The sequence below is a fragment of the Cupressus sempervirens genome, chromosome 7 (genome assembly GCF_028749045.1).
Source record: "Cupressus sempervirens isolate cs-2001-9-10 chromosome 7, ASM2874904v1, whole genome shotgun sequence".
In the NCBI taxonomy this organism is placed as follows: Eukaryota; Viridiplantae; Streptophyta; class Pinopsida; order Cupressales; family Cupressaceae; genus Cupressus; species Cupressus sempervirens.
In genome coordinates, this window is record NC_143124.1 from 621,295,513 (window position 1) to 621,309,670 (window position 14,158).

General features: G+C 37.1%; 1 protein-coding gene across 1 annotated transcript in view; it reads right to left on the bottom strand.

Annotated features, from left to right (window-relative positions):
• The window catches only part of SULA (NAD(P)-binding Rossmann-fold superfamily protein), a 222,543-nt gene that overhangs the window by 18,231 nt on the left and 190,154 nt on the right, over positions 1–14,158 (bottom strand). The gene's annotated exons all lie outside the window — the stretch shown is intronic.

Sequence of the window (14,158 nt, forward strand, 5' to 3'; positions counted from 1 at the left end):
TTATTGTGGATAGAGGTTCTTCTATGGCAGTGGCTTGGCTTGGGAGGGTCTTATCTTCTCCATATTTCAGTAAGCTACAGGTTGGTCTTCGTTTGGCTCAGATCAGACTTCGTTTGGGCTTAGTTTTGTGTACTTACTATTTGTGGTAAGTTGGTGTTGATCAAGATCGACCCTTTCTATTTTTGGAAAGTGCATTTAGTCACATGGAGAAATAATAGGTATGACTCTTATTTCAGACGACATATTTAAATGATGAGTTTTTTGGGAGTTATTATATTTTCAGTGGTCAAATTATTATTAATTATTAAATGGCTTATTATAAAGTTATAATTTAACTTTATAATTTCACTTAAGTTAGGAGTTATCATTGGAAAGTGCCATTTATTAATTAGTTAAACCAAGTCAAATAAGAGAATCTAAAGGAAGCTTCTAATCAATGTTGTGTGGTGAAGCTTCTTGAGTGAAGTTACATTTTGGCAACAAAAGGGACTTTGGAGGTCATAAATACAAGCCCATTTGTTGAGAAAAGCACGCTTGCATATATATTTGCTTTCTATGCCTTTGTGGCTTTTTCCTAAGTTCTAAATTGTACGCCCTTGCTGAAGTATAAGGGTAAGTATGAGATTTTCATAGGCAATTATGCTGAGGTAACCAATTGTCAAATTCTACAACTGTAATCACTGTGGCTACGGAGATTGTTATACTGAGGGAGGTTGACTAAATTCTTGCTGAGAATCTTCATTAATTTCGGTGAACGATTTGTTTCTGGGAGGTCTGCGGAATTCATAACACTGGCAGCCTTGGTTGAAAGCGTAGGCAGATCCTGTTAAGTGATTGGACAGCAGCACTGTATGCTCCCCGCCTTATGTGTGGTGGGACAGCTATTTAAAGCCAACATTTGTATGTTGACTGGGCCTGCATTACACTCCAGCAGCCGTGTGGGAAGAGTATTTGGAAGCCACGTTTCAGCACCAGCTTTGTACGTCATTCTTTTCACAGCCTTCTACATTGAAGACACAAGTGTATGCAGCTGGGTATTGGTAATAAGAAGCTAACGTGGACAGTAGAAAGGCAATTTGGTGAGGTGGCCAGTCAAATATATATTGCAATTTTGGTGCCATTTAATAATGTGTAATTCTGATTGATGATAATACCAAATAAAGTGCATTGTGGTTTATCTGATTTCTCATATTGGCATTTTTAATTTCTTGAAGTTGTTGATACATTTTCTACAAAGGATATTTAAAATTCATGAAATGTCAAAAAACATAAGTTGTGCATCAGCATTCAAATTAGAAGCCAGTTAGGGTTTTTACAGAGAATTTCTATACAAGAAGGAATCACAAAGGAAGAATGGGATGAGATCAAAAAATCTAGTAAAGTCCCTTCAAAGACCAAGCTAGAAGGTACAGGCAATGCACTTGCAAAAGAGGCAGTAACAAAGGAAGCAAATGTACAGGATGTTCCTAATGTTGAGATTACAATAGTTGAGGTTACACATAAACCTCATGATGCACCTAGGAGGTTTACAAGGACTCCTCCATTAACAAAGTCAGAGAGGTAAGTGATGAATGAGCCTAAGAGGACTACAAGGCAAAGGTCCAAGGCCCTAACTCAAAGAAACCCATGATCACAGAAAAGAAAAAGCCAAAAAAAGAAAAGAAAACAGAGAAAGCTAAGCAAACAAATGAAGAGCCTATTGGTACTATCACACTTGAGGAGCCACAAATAAATGTTGAAGTTGAAAGGAGAAAATGGAAACCTGATGTTAAAAGGATCACTCAAAGGATAGAGCATGATGATAAGTTAAACCAGATTCAAAAATACTATTGGAGATATAATGATGATGATCAAGGTGTGATTGAGAATTCTGTTATCAAGTATTTGTAAAAAAATTCAAGAGAAATCTTGTAGAGATCAAGGGTAGTATCCCTTATCATGTATTTGATAAGTTGGATTAGAGATGACTGAGAGTATTTGAGGAAGACAAGGAAATCAAAGAGAATAAGTTGTGCAAGCTATGCACACTTAACATATGATGAGTTGCATGACATTTTTGGAAAAGGCAAGGCCTAAGATGAGATTATTGAAAATAATGGCTGGTATGTATGATGAAATTTCAGAAGAAACAGAGAGAACACTGTTTGAAGTGTTAAATGGACCAAGTTCAAGGAAATCACATGCTACTTAATCTATGAGAAGATTAGTTGGTATTACTAACAGAGAACCTATGGTGAAAACTATTGATGAGACAAATGATATTAATCAGTTTTTCAGCATAGTGAAACAACTTGACTTCTTTGTAAGTGGCATTCCACTTACTTTGGATGCTACACGAGATGAAAAAGAGCAAGAAAGAGGTTCACTGGAGGACAATTTGATTAATACAACAAACATTGGAGAAATCATGACTAAAGCGGTAGAAATGGCAGGTCATATTGATGATGTTGATGAAGAAGATCAGAACAAAGAAGAGGACCAAGAACAAAAGGTTATCAATGTTGATCAGATTGTGATGAGATCTATGCCCATAGTACATGTTAATACATAAGTGGAAATTCAGTCTACTTCACCAGTTCAAAGAGTAGACATTCAGAAAAACATTACTGTTGAGAAGGAGAAGGTGATTGCCACACCTACCACTTCATCTCAAGCATTGTTGGCAAGTAATCTGAGCCAAAATATCACAAAGATAGTAAGAAAGACATGGATGAGGATGCACTCATGCAAATAGCTTTATATGCATATGTTAAAGCAAAGGAACAATTAGAGAAGAAATCGGAGAAGCATGTGAAGATTGTAGAGCAAGCTTTGGACAGATTGCAAAGAACTTCACCAGCTTCAACATCACTTCAAGGCAACAATATTGCAGAGAACCTGAGCAAGGTAATAGAAGAGATTGACACACAATATCCCTTATTGTTAGAAATAGCTAAAGTTAGAGCAGAGATGCAATGTGAGATAGAACAATTTCACAAAGTATGTGCGAACATTGCCAATGATATTCAAGTTAATGATGAATGTACAAAAGACATTAGAGAATGTATTTAGCAAGGAAAGAAGGTCTACATTGCTTGGACAAGGTCAACCAAATATGTTGAAGATGTAACCAAGTACATAAAGAAGGAATAAGAGAAGCTAGAATAGATAGCTACCAAATTTTAGCACAAATAAATGAGTGTCATAGATATGGACAAGGCAGTTAGCAAAACCTATGATGCTATTGGTATACTGTGAAGAGAAAGGGGTAGATTATTGGGGAGGTTTACCTTATTGCAAAGTTTATTGACCCCCGAGTTAGATATTTTGTAGAAAGCACTAGAAGTATTGGAGTCTTCGAAGAAGACTCATGAGTCATTTAGTCCACTTGACCTCAATGGAGCAGAGATAGCAGCATAAGCTATATTGGAGTTATCTAAGTGGCAGAGACAATGAAAAAGACTTGAGATACAACGTTTCCGACTCTGAGAATAAATTTTGCAAATGTCATGAGGTATGTACATTAAGACAGTTGGCGCTACAATTTTGACTTGTAAATAGGTCACTCACCCTTACCATTGATGTTAGAGTAATAATTAGTAAAAAATATATACAAAGGGGAAGTGAATATGTATAAAGGGGAAGCTAGGCAATAAGGAGGAATTATTAAGATATGTACGTATGTCTCAGTGGAAAGATTAAAAGATAAAAGTTTTGTGTATGAAGTTTTTCATAATTTTGACACTTAGCAAATATTCAACTAAGTCTTGCCATCAGTGCCAAGGGGGAAGATTGTTGGCAAGTTGGCTAATATGGATGGATAGATGTTGACATTTATGGCAATACTGTTATAAAATAAAGTCTCTTACTGTAAGGATAATGTTTTGGTTTGATATGTGAAGAAATTGTCTAAGTATAACAAGGAAAAAATGTGAACAGTTGTACAGTTTTAGTCAACAAGCTTCACTGGGAGCAGATATAGGGCCACAATTTCGGTATATGGTAAAATAGTGAGTATATATAATATTCCTATGTTTGCTAATGTTAGTATGTCAATTGGAATAAGTTTTGGGTGAATAATACGAAGGCAGTGTGTTATCGCAAATCCATAATATATGGTAAAGAACGGATGATTAGGCTATGGAATTAAATTGCCTTGACAATTCAAGAACTTCGTAATGAAGGGACGACATCCTAGATGTTTACCCTCACTTAGTAGACTGTGATAACAAGTTTTGGATGTGTTACATGTTTTATTATTCAGGCCAACTGGACAGAGAAAAGAAAACAGGGTATATAAGAAGACATTTTGCTATATGAAGATATATATGATTATGCTACAGTATGGTTATTTTATGCAAACAACTTTGTATATATTGATATGTGTATGATTTGAGGATCAGAGCAGATTAGAGGTTATATGTGTATGATCGTAAGCGAAGAACACACGAAAGACTAATCAGGTATTGAAGATATCAATAAAGTCAGTTTTGGTACAGTATCCATATCTCATATATAGATTGTATTCATTGTATGAGCAGTGAGCTCCTTTCATATTACGACTCCTAAAATGGATAAGGCCTCTAACAAGGACAGGTGTACTAAAATGTATGTAATCACTCCTAATAGGGTCAACACTCTTAACAGGGTATTGTTGATTAGTGCATCATTATGTGGTTACCATCCATAACAAATGTTATGAGTTTTTTGGTGATATGCTCTTTAATTTTTAGTTTATTTGTTTATGCATGTATATGGTTAATTGCTGAAATGCAAAGTTGAGCAAAAAGTGTCGGAATACTGATTCGCACCCCCTCCCTGCCTTTCCTCTCAGTATTCCCTATTTCTAGCATGAGGCACTTGTTGAGGATGGTGCCAATACTTCAGCACCACCCATCCAACACAAAGAATCCCCTTCGAGCTTTAGTCGTAGACACAATTTTTTATTTCTAGCGTTCATTAATTCTAAAACTTGAACTTATGTAATAACCACCCCTGATTTTATTTTATTTTTCCTATTGAAGAGATTTAGCATACATTGTTTTAAGACCAATTAAAAACAAGCAACAATCTGATCTGGTTTGGTTTGTTCACTCATACCAATTACATGTCAACGGAAAGGAACATAATCATCATCTAGACTGAAAACATAAATCATACAAACTTATATTCACAAATCAAAATGATTTGACATTCAACCTGGATGTTATGATTAAGTATACACTTAGGAAAATAGACTGAGCGAGAGTACCATCAGGATACATGTGTTTTCTTGCTGCTAATGTTTATGAAAGGTGCTCAAAATCAGTACACACTACTCACACAAAGTAACTACAGATTTTTTATGAAATTTGAGGCATATCACTATTTGTGATCCACAAAACCCAGCTTCCAATATTCGGGAGAAGAAACTCAGAAGTCCTCTATATGAAAAAAAAAATGGTGAAAGAAAACAAAATAGTGAGACACATCATGCTGATAAACACTTCTAGAATTATTTTGGGAAACCTAGACGCCTCCTAGAAAGATGATTTGCAGACCAGAGGAAGGAAAAACAGTCACCACTAACACCCCATGTACCAATACCAAGGTTGAGCAATTCCTCGGAGAAGGTTTTTTAAGCTAAAAATTCAAATATGCATCAAACATACATGTCACATATGGAGAAGTCATGCCTAGCAGCTTAAGTCCTCTTTGAAAATAACCACAAGTGAAAATTGGTCTCTCCTTTGAATGTGTCAAAAAAAACTTTCCTTTGTAGCTGATACAGTATGGCCACTAAGGAGCGTGTCTCAATCACTAGCTCTTTCTATTCCTCAAATAGTGCCTTCAAACTTGCAATCAAATGCTATTAATAAACTAGAATTGGTATATAACTATAATGTGCACAAAGATCATAACAGTCATGCAAGCACCAAACTAAATCTCTAGACTGTATCTTGCAACAGCATAGAGATCGTTAGCTTTGAAGGTTTCTGTACTCAAAAGCCATTGAAATGAACTCTCCAAAGAACTCATAATATCTCCAAATTTTCCAACTAGAAAAATCTGCCAAATGAACCCCACAAGGTTTCATTTATAACATTCTCAAAAGGTTCCACTCTTTTCAACGTTCCATGTAGGATAAAGCATTTCTTCCTAATTAAGCCTGACATAAGGACATAAAAGGGCCCCATTTTAAAACAGCATTGTGCAACTAGGCCAAGGAGTATAATTCATTAAAGTCAAAATATATTTCTTTTCACAATATTCAACTTCACCCAACATCCAAGGATGACATTTCAATTCTAGGGAAATAGAGGCTGGCCCAACTGCTAAAAAATAGGCATTTACTAAAAAGAATGTCTAAACACCAAACTAACCTAATATGAGACATACTGAAACTTAGTATAAGTAGTAAGTGCTAAAAAATGGTCACTACTAAAGACAACAAGTCTTGGACCGGTTGTCTGAAATCACTACAGAATATGCCATTCATCTTTCATAAATCCATCTGAGCTCACTAGTGCATTTGGAAAACCCCCAAAAGCCAACATCAACTGCACTAAGACAGAACAGTGAAAATGGGGGCATTAAAACTTAATAGACAATATTTGTTGGTTGTAGTTTTTTTACTATGTTGGACTTATGAGGGAATAATTGTTAAAATTATCACTATTGCAGTCACTAATTATTAATCTCCTATTGTCAACGATTATTAAACTGCCAAAAATAAATTCACAACTAATATTGAAAAATAACATAACTACAACTTCACCAATAAAATAGGAAAGAAATTCACAACACAAAGAACACAATATTTTTAGACAAATCGTCCCTGGAAAAACCCCTGAGCGAAAACCAGTTCTGCAGATGGAAAATATATTATCTTCAGCAAATCAAGAGATACAAAATTTCTTGCCTCTCACTGGCAAAATTCAGACAACCTCCTAATTTCTCTTGCTAATATTCCCCACTGCTATCACTACACCCTTGTTAACACTACAAGATTGTTTGCTATCACTACAAACTCATTTGCTAACATTGCAAATCCTTCTACAACTCCTTGTGTTCCTTTGTTCACCAAATGCCTCCCTTGACCCCCCTTTTATACTACCTAACCAAGAGATTTCTAGTTGCTTCCTGATCAGGACAACCTAACCAAGAAGTTCCTAGTTGCTTCTTGATAATAACCTAACCAAGAAGTTTCTAGTTGCTTCTTGATTAAAACAACCTAACCAATAGGTTACTAGTCGCTTCTAGGAGTCAATTAATTAACAAATATTTGCTAATTAATCACATAAGCATGAACAACTATCCAAGCTACCTAAACTAACACTCCCTCTTAGTGAGGAAGTTTTTATGCATGACAAACAACTTATCTCTGAAGAAGATGAATTTCGCCTTCCCCAATGCCTTAGTCAGAATGTCTGCTACCTACTCCTTTGTAGGTATGTACTATAGTTGAACAACACCCCATTGTACACAATTTCTGATGAAGTGATATCTGATGTCTATATGTTTAGACCTATCATGAAATACTAGATTCTCAAACAACTTGATGCAACTCTAATTGTTGTAGTGTATCACAGTAGTCTCAACCTTCTGACCAAACAAGGCTACTACCAACTTCTAAAGCCATATAGCTTCACATGTCGCCATGCTAGCTACTATGTATTCTGCTCCTGCTGAACTCAAAGCCACAGATTTCTACTTCCTGCTGAACCAAGATACAACTCTTGATCCCAAACTGAAACAACGCCTTGAAGTGTACCTTTTGTCTGTTGTACTTCCTACCCAATCATCATCAGTATAGCCCATCAACTTGATACCTTTACCTCAAACATATCTGATCCCATACTCAAATGTACCATGCAAGTAACACAATACATGCTTGGCTACTATCCAATGCACTGTCTTTGGTTCAACCCTCAACTAACTGAGTTCACTGCAAATGCAATATCTGGCCTATTGTTGACCAAGTACATAAGCAAACCAATCAACTGTTTGTACAAGGTGGGATCTACATCCTTCTCCTTAGATGTATCTACCTTCCTCCAATTCTTGACCATGGGTGTAGACATGGCTTTGCAATCCTCCATCCCAAATCTCTTCAAAATTTCAATACAATATTTCCCTTGACCAAGAAAAATCTCTCCATTTGTTTGCCACACCTCCATGCCTAGAAAGTAGTGCATGAGTCCCAAATCCTTCATCTCAAACTCTTCTGCAAAATCCCTCTTGTAGTCTTCTATGAACCCTAGTGCACCTATAAGAAATAGGTTGTCCACATAAAGAACAAGAATGAGAACCTCACCCCCAACCACCAAGTAGTACAGGTTAGCATCCACTTCACTCTTCACAAAGCCCATTTCCTGTAAGTATGTTGTAATGTTCCTATTATAAAATAAGTCATTTATCAAACTATTGTTAATAGGCCGATTGATTTAATATATTTCAGACCCATTTTTGTTTTGTTTTCGTAGTTTCTGTTGCCGTCGGCTATCTTTGTACACGCTCGGAAAGTTTTTCCGACGGGTATTTAAGCACGGATTGTAGGTAGTTTTAGGTATGCATTTTGGATTATTTCTTTGTACTGCAAATTCTAGTTGGGATTCTCTGTTGTTTGCCATTTCAAAAGTGAAAGATTTTCCCTACTTGGATATTCTGGTTTCGGTGGGACTCAACCCTCACCCTATTCCATAGCCTATAACACTTCGCTCGTATTTGGCAAATCGGAGCATCATCTTTCAGCACATATTAATTGAAGGATTGTTCGTATTCAAGTTTTCTATTATTGTGTTTGAATATACTAATATAGGAACAAGATTGCATTTTCTGTGGCGCAAATACTTAAACACATGACGTTTGGACATTTATATACGGCTTCCTCATTGCTCATACGGCCTTCACTCTTACCATCTTCCCACACCACCGTACTTCCCCTCCATCCTCCATCTGTCCAACGTATGACCATCTTGGAACTCACCTCATTTACCAACCCTCCATCACCACCATATGACCCTCCTTAAGCCACCGTACAACTCTCCCTACCCACACCATACGGCCTCTTTATTCACAACATACAGCCTCCAAATTGTTGCCACTGTACCTTCACTCCCACCCTCATAACCTCATCATACAACATCCCTCCACCTGTCATTGTACAGTCTTCAATCTGTACTTCCACCTACACATCCCTTGATTCTTTACTGTACAACATCCTTCTAGGATAGCCTCCACATCGTACGGACCCCATTCAGGAACACATAGACTGCCATTAGTACCAAATAATTTGCTAATAGTGTTTTATACAATGCATTACTAGCACAGAACGTTACATATGTATCAATGCATTCATACCATGCTCTAAGAGCCTGCTTGAGTCCATACAATGCTCTCTTCAATCTGCACACATAGGTCTCTTTGATGTGTGCTACAAAGCCTTCTGGTTGCTTTATGTATACCTCCTCCTTTATCTCACCATTAAGGAATGTTGCCTTGACATCCATTTGATGGATCTGCCATCCCATCTGTGCTGCAAATGAGATCACAACTCATATAGAAGTATATCTGGCCATTGGAGAAAATGTCTTCTCGTAGTCTATTCTCTCCTTTTGAGAGAACCCCTTGGCCACGAACCTTGCCTTGTATTTCTTGATGCTACTATCTGCACTATGCTTTATCTTATAGATCTAGCATGATCTAACAACTGCCCTACCTATTGGTCTAAGAACTACCTCCCACACTCATTCTACATAATTGAGGAATACTCCTCAACCATAGCATCTCGCCATACCTGATGCTCTACAACCTCCTGATAGCTAGAAGGCTCACTATCTACCAACTGACTAACTAATGCCACATAGTCATTGAACTTGGCTTCTTGTCTCCGCTATCTAGTACTCTTCCTAGGAGCTCCCACAAACTCCTAAGTGTCCCTTAATGTCTCTTGAACCTCACAGCTCCTGCTGCCAACTGTAGAGGATGAAATATCAACCTCTAAGTCTTCTAAATGCATTTCCTGTTGCTCTATGCTCTGTGAATCTTCACCACCTAAGCGTAAACTTGTAACTGTACTTGTGCTTTGTTGCCCTTGACTAGGCCTTGGAGCTTCTGTTGGCCACTCACTCTGATCATCTACTGGCAAATCTCTGGACCTTCTAAATGCCTTGTCCTCCATGAACTTAACATCACGTTTGCCAATAATTCTTCTGGTGCCGGGGATAAAAATCTTATGTCTTCGAGGTTTCACTATACCCAACAAAGTACCCTCTCTCTGCAGTTTGATCTAACTTGGTATGTGTATCACCTAGAATATGACAATATGCCAAACTCCCAAATATTCTGAAATGGCTGATATTAGGCTTCTTTCCTGTGAAAGCTTCCTTTGGTATCATCCTCCCTAGTACCTTATGTGGAATCCTATTCTGAATGTAGATTGTTGTACTACATGCTTCTACCCATAAGTACCTAGGCATATCCTAGTCATGTAGCATAGCTCTTATTGCCTCTGATATAGAACGGTTCTTCCTCTCAGCAACTCCATTCTGTTCGGGATTGTAAGGAACAGTCCACTCTCTCTTGATTCCTTCCCTCCTACAGAACTCTTGGAAGTTATTTCCTTTGTACTTGCCTCCATTGTTTGACCGAAAAAACTTTGTCTTCTTGTCAAGTTCTCCACTAGAGCCTTGAACTCTTGGAACCAACTGAAAACCTCATCCTTGGTCTTCAAGAAGTATATCCAGGTCTTCCTACAGAAATCATCGATAAAAGTAACATAGTACTCATATACTCTAATAGACTTTGTCAATATCGGTCCACATACATTTGAATGTACTAGATCAAGAACACCTTCAGATTTGGTGTCACTCTTTGGAAAAGATGCTTTCGCAAACTTCCCCAACACGCATCCTTTACATACCTCATCATGCTCTGTGCTCACTTTTGGAACACCTATCACTGTCTCATGAAGCAATTTGAGTGCTCCATGATGAATATGGCCCATCCTCCTGTGCCATAGCTCTCCAAGATCTCTAGGATTACAACTGCTCATGAGTGTCTTAGGAGTATCAAACTGCAACCTATAAAGTCGACCACTCCTAACTCTAATAGTTATGGGTGATTTCCAATCCTTGTGCTTAATCAACACGTGTCCCTCTACAGAGTACATTATACCCCCTATCCTGAAGAACGGATATAGAAATCAAATTCATACTTAATCCTGGCGCATGCAATACATCATGAACTAAAATTATCTTTCCATTCTCCCTCTGACACTTAACAGTTCCTTTCCCAACTGGGTTGAGTTTGGACAAGTTTCCCATAGAAATTTGGATATTGGTGTTCTCCTCCTTATAACTAGAGAATTACTCCCTTACTCCTATCATATGAAATGATGCCCCACTATCTATATACCAAATACTTTATGAGGTTGAGCTCACCATACAAGCTATAAGTGCAAACTCGTCTTCCAGTCTATTGTAGACTTTTTCTGCACTTGCTGAAGTTGCCACCTACTTCTTTTCCTTCTTCCTTTTTGGGCAATCACCATAATGACCATACTTGTGACATCCAAAGCACTTGACCTTAGAAAGGTCCTTCTTCTCACTTTGTGATTTCAATTCTTTGCTAGACCCCTTCTTTGCTTTCCCTTTCCCCGCTAGGGCAATGTTTTACTATTCCACTTCACTTTTCTAACTCTTGTTGGCCCCATTGACAAGCCTTAGTCTAAACTCCTCCTAAGTGAAATCAATCCATAGTTGATCCCAACTCAGTAAGGTATCTCATCCATTGACAACTTGAACAAAGATACTCCACTATTTAGAAAACCCATTTAGGGCTATTCTCACTAGCTCGTCATCATCAAGACTATCTCCAACTGCTACTAACTTGTCCTTGACAAATCTAAGCCTGGTAAAGTAACTTGTAACATCTTCTCCTTGGTTCATCCGGGTATTCTTCAACTTCTCTCTGAGAATCATCTTCCTGTTGGTGGTAGCATTTTGGTACAAATTCAAAATGGCATCCCACATCTTCTTCGCCATGTCTAGCTCTGAGCTATGTGGAACAATATGATCCTTGACACTATCAAGGATAATCCTCTTTGCCTTGGCGTTGTCCTTCTTATATGATGCAAGCTATGTCACATCCGTCGGTACAACTACAACATTGGTAACATAATCCTTGATACCATTCTCTTCTAGCAATAAAGAAATTTTGGCCTTCTAGACACCAAAATCTGAGGCACCATCGAATCTATCCTGATCTCTCAAACTAGTTGAAGTCATCTCAAGGGATTAAAGCAATAATAATTTTGTAGAGATCACACTAGGTTGTATAAACCCTTAATTTCTTTCCTAGGGCAAAACTCTTCTACCCTCAACATCGCTTTGATACAATGTGAAAATTAACACTATTGCAGTCATTAATTATTAATCTCCTATCGTAAGCGATTATTAAATTGTCGAAAATAAATTCACAGCTAATATCAAAAAATAACACAACTACAACTTCACCAATAAAATAGGAAAGAAATTCACAACACAAAGAAGACAATATTTTCGGACAAATCATCCCTGGAAAAACCCCTAAGGGAAAACTAGTTTTGCAGATGGAAAATATATTATCTTCAGCAATTCAAGAGATACAAAATTCTTTGCTTCTCACTAGCAGAATTCAGACAACCTCCTAATTTCTCTTGCTGATATTCTCCATTGCTATTCTCAATGCTATCACCGCGCCCTTGCTAACACTGCAAGACTATTTGCTATCACTGCAAACTCATTTGCTAACAATACAAATGCTTCTACAACTCCTTGTGTTCCTCTGTTCACCAAATGCCTCCCTTGACCCCCCTTTTATACTACCTAACCAAGAGGTTTCTAGTTGCTTCTCGATAACAACCTAACCAAAAAGTTTCTAGTTGCTTCTTTATTAAAACAACCTAACCAATAGGTTACTAGTTGCTTTAGGAGTCAATTAATTAACAAATATTTGCTAATTAATCACATGAGGATGAACAACTGTCCAAGCTACTCAAACTAACAATAATGACATTTCACTCCAAGTCCATTCACTAGCTCAACCATCGGGCATGTATTGAGCTCAAATTTATTCAGATGCTACACTTGTTTTTTGGTATTTGGCTCTATGCTGATTCGCTAAATTCTAATTGCTATATATTTAACTCAAAACTTTTATTTAGATATAATGAAAATCTCAAATCAATGTATGTTCTACAAATCTAGTGTATATGTTTGTTTTTGGGGAGTAAAATTTAAATTAAAAAATTGGGCTAACGAAGTTGTTGCCAAGTCTTAGGTTTTCAACTATGCCTAGCACATTGTTTACTCTAAGTTTCAAAAAATCATCAGTTTCAGAGGCTAAATTGAGGACAATATTAGTGTTGGAGACTCAGATCTGGGAACATTAACTACTGCAAATCATTTATTTTCGAGTGTTTTGTGGATGGCCTACAACAAAATCTAAGGTTTTTGTTGCCCTATCACATGATTTGAAGTTTTTTGTTGCCCTGCCACATGATTTTCATTGATAGCCATTAAACATTAGTTTACAATTTCAGTTTGCCCATTTTTTTGTGGATGATATACAGTGCTAGGAATCAACTTAGTATCAATCGACCCAAAATGTTCCTACAAAACATGCTGGGAAATCTATTGTCCTAATCATTGGCTTTGCTTCTTGGCAACCCATATAGGCTAAATAGGTCTTTGAAAACAACTCAACAACTTGAAGTGACTTATGTTCTAAGAATATAGCGTAGGTATTAGAAATTCTGGTTAATTTGTCCACCACTATAAAAATGCAATCCTTACCCTAAACTCATAGAAAGCCGATGGTGAAGTCCACCGAGATACTTTCCCATTTATTTTCATAAAAAAATAGATAGGGTCTACAAAACACCTCCAAAGTAGGCTTTAACTTATTCTACTATCAGTCTAAACATTCTCATATATGCTATGGACACCATCCTTAAATCCATTCCAAGAAAACATTCTTTGACTTGCTAATATTTTTTTAAATAACCTAGGTATCTTTCCAAAGGTGTGTCATGGAAAGCTCTTAAGATCTTATCCTTCATTTTTTACAATAGAACAAGATAGGTTCTATCACCATAAAGAATGGCATCATCAATCAATCACCTTGTGCCCATTATAGGACTGTATCATAGTTTTGA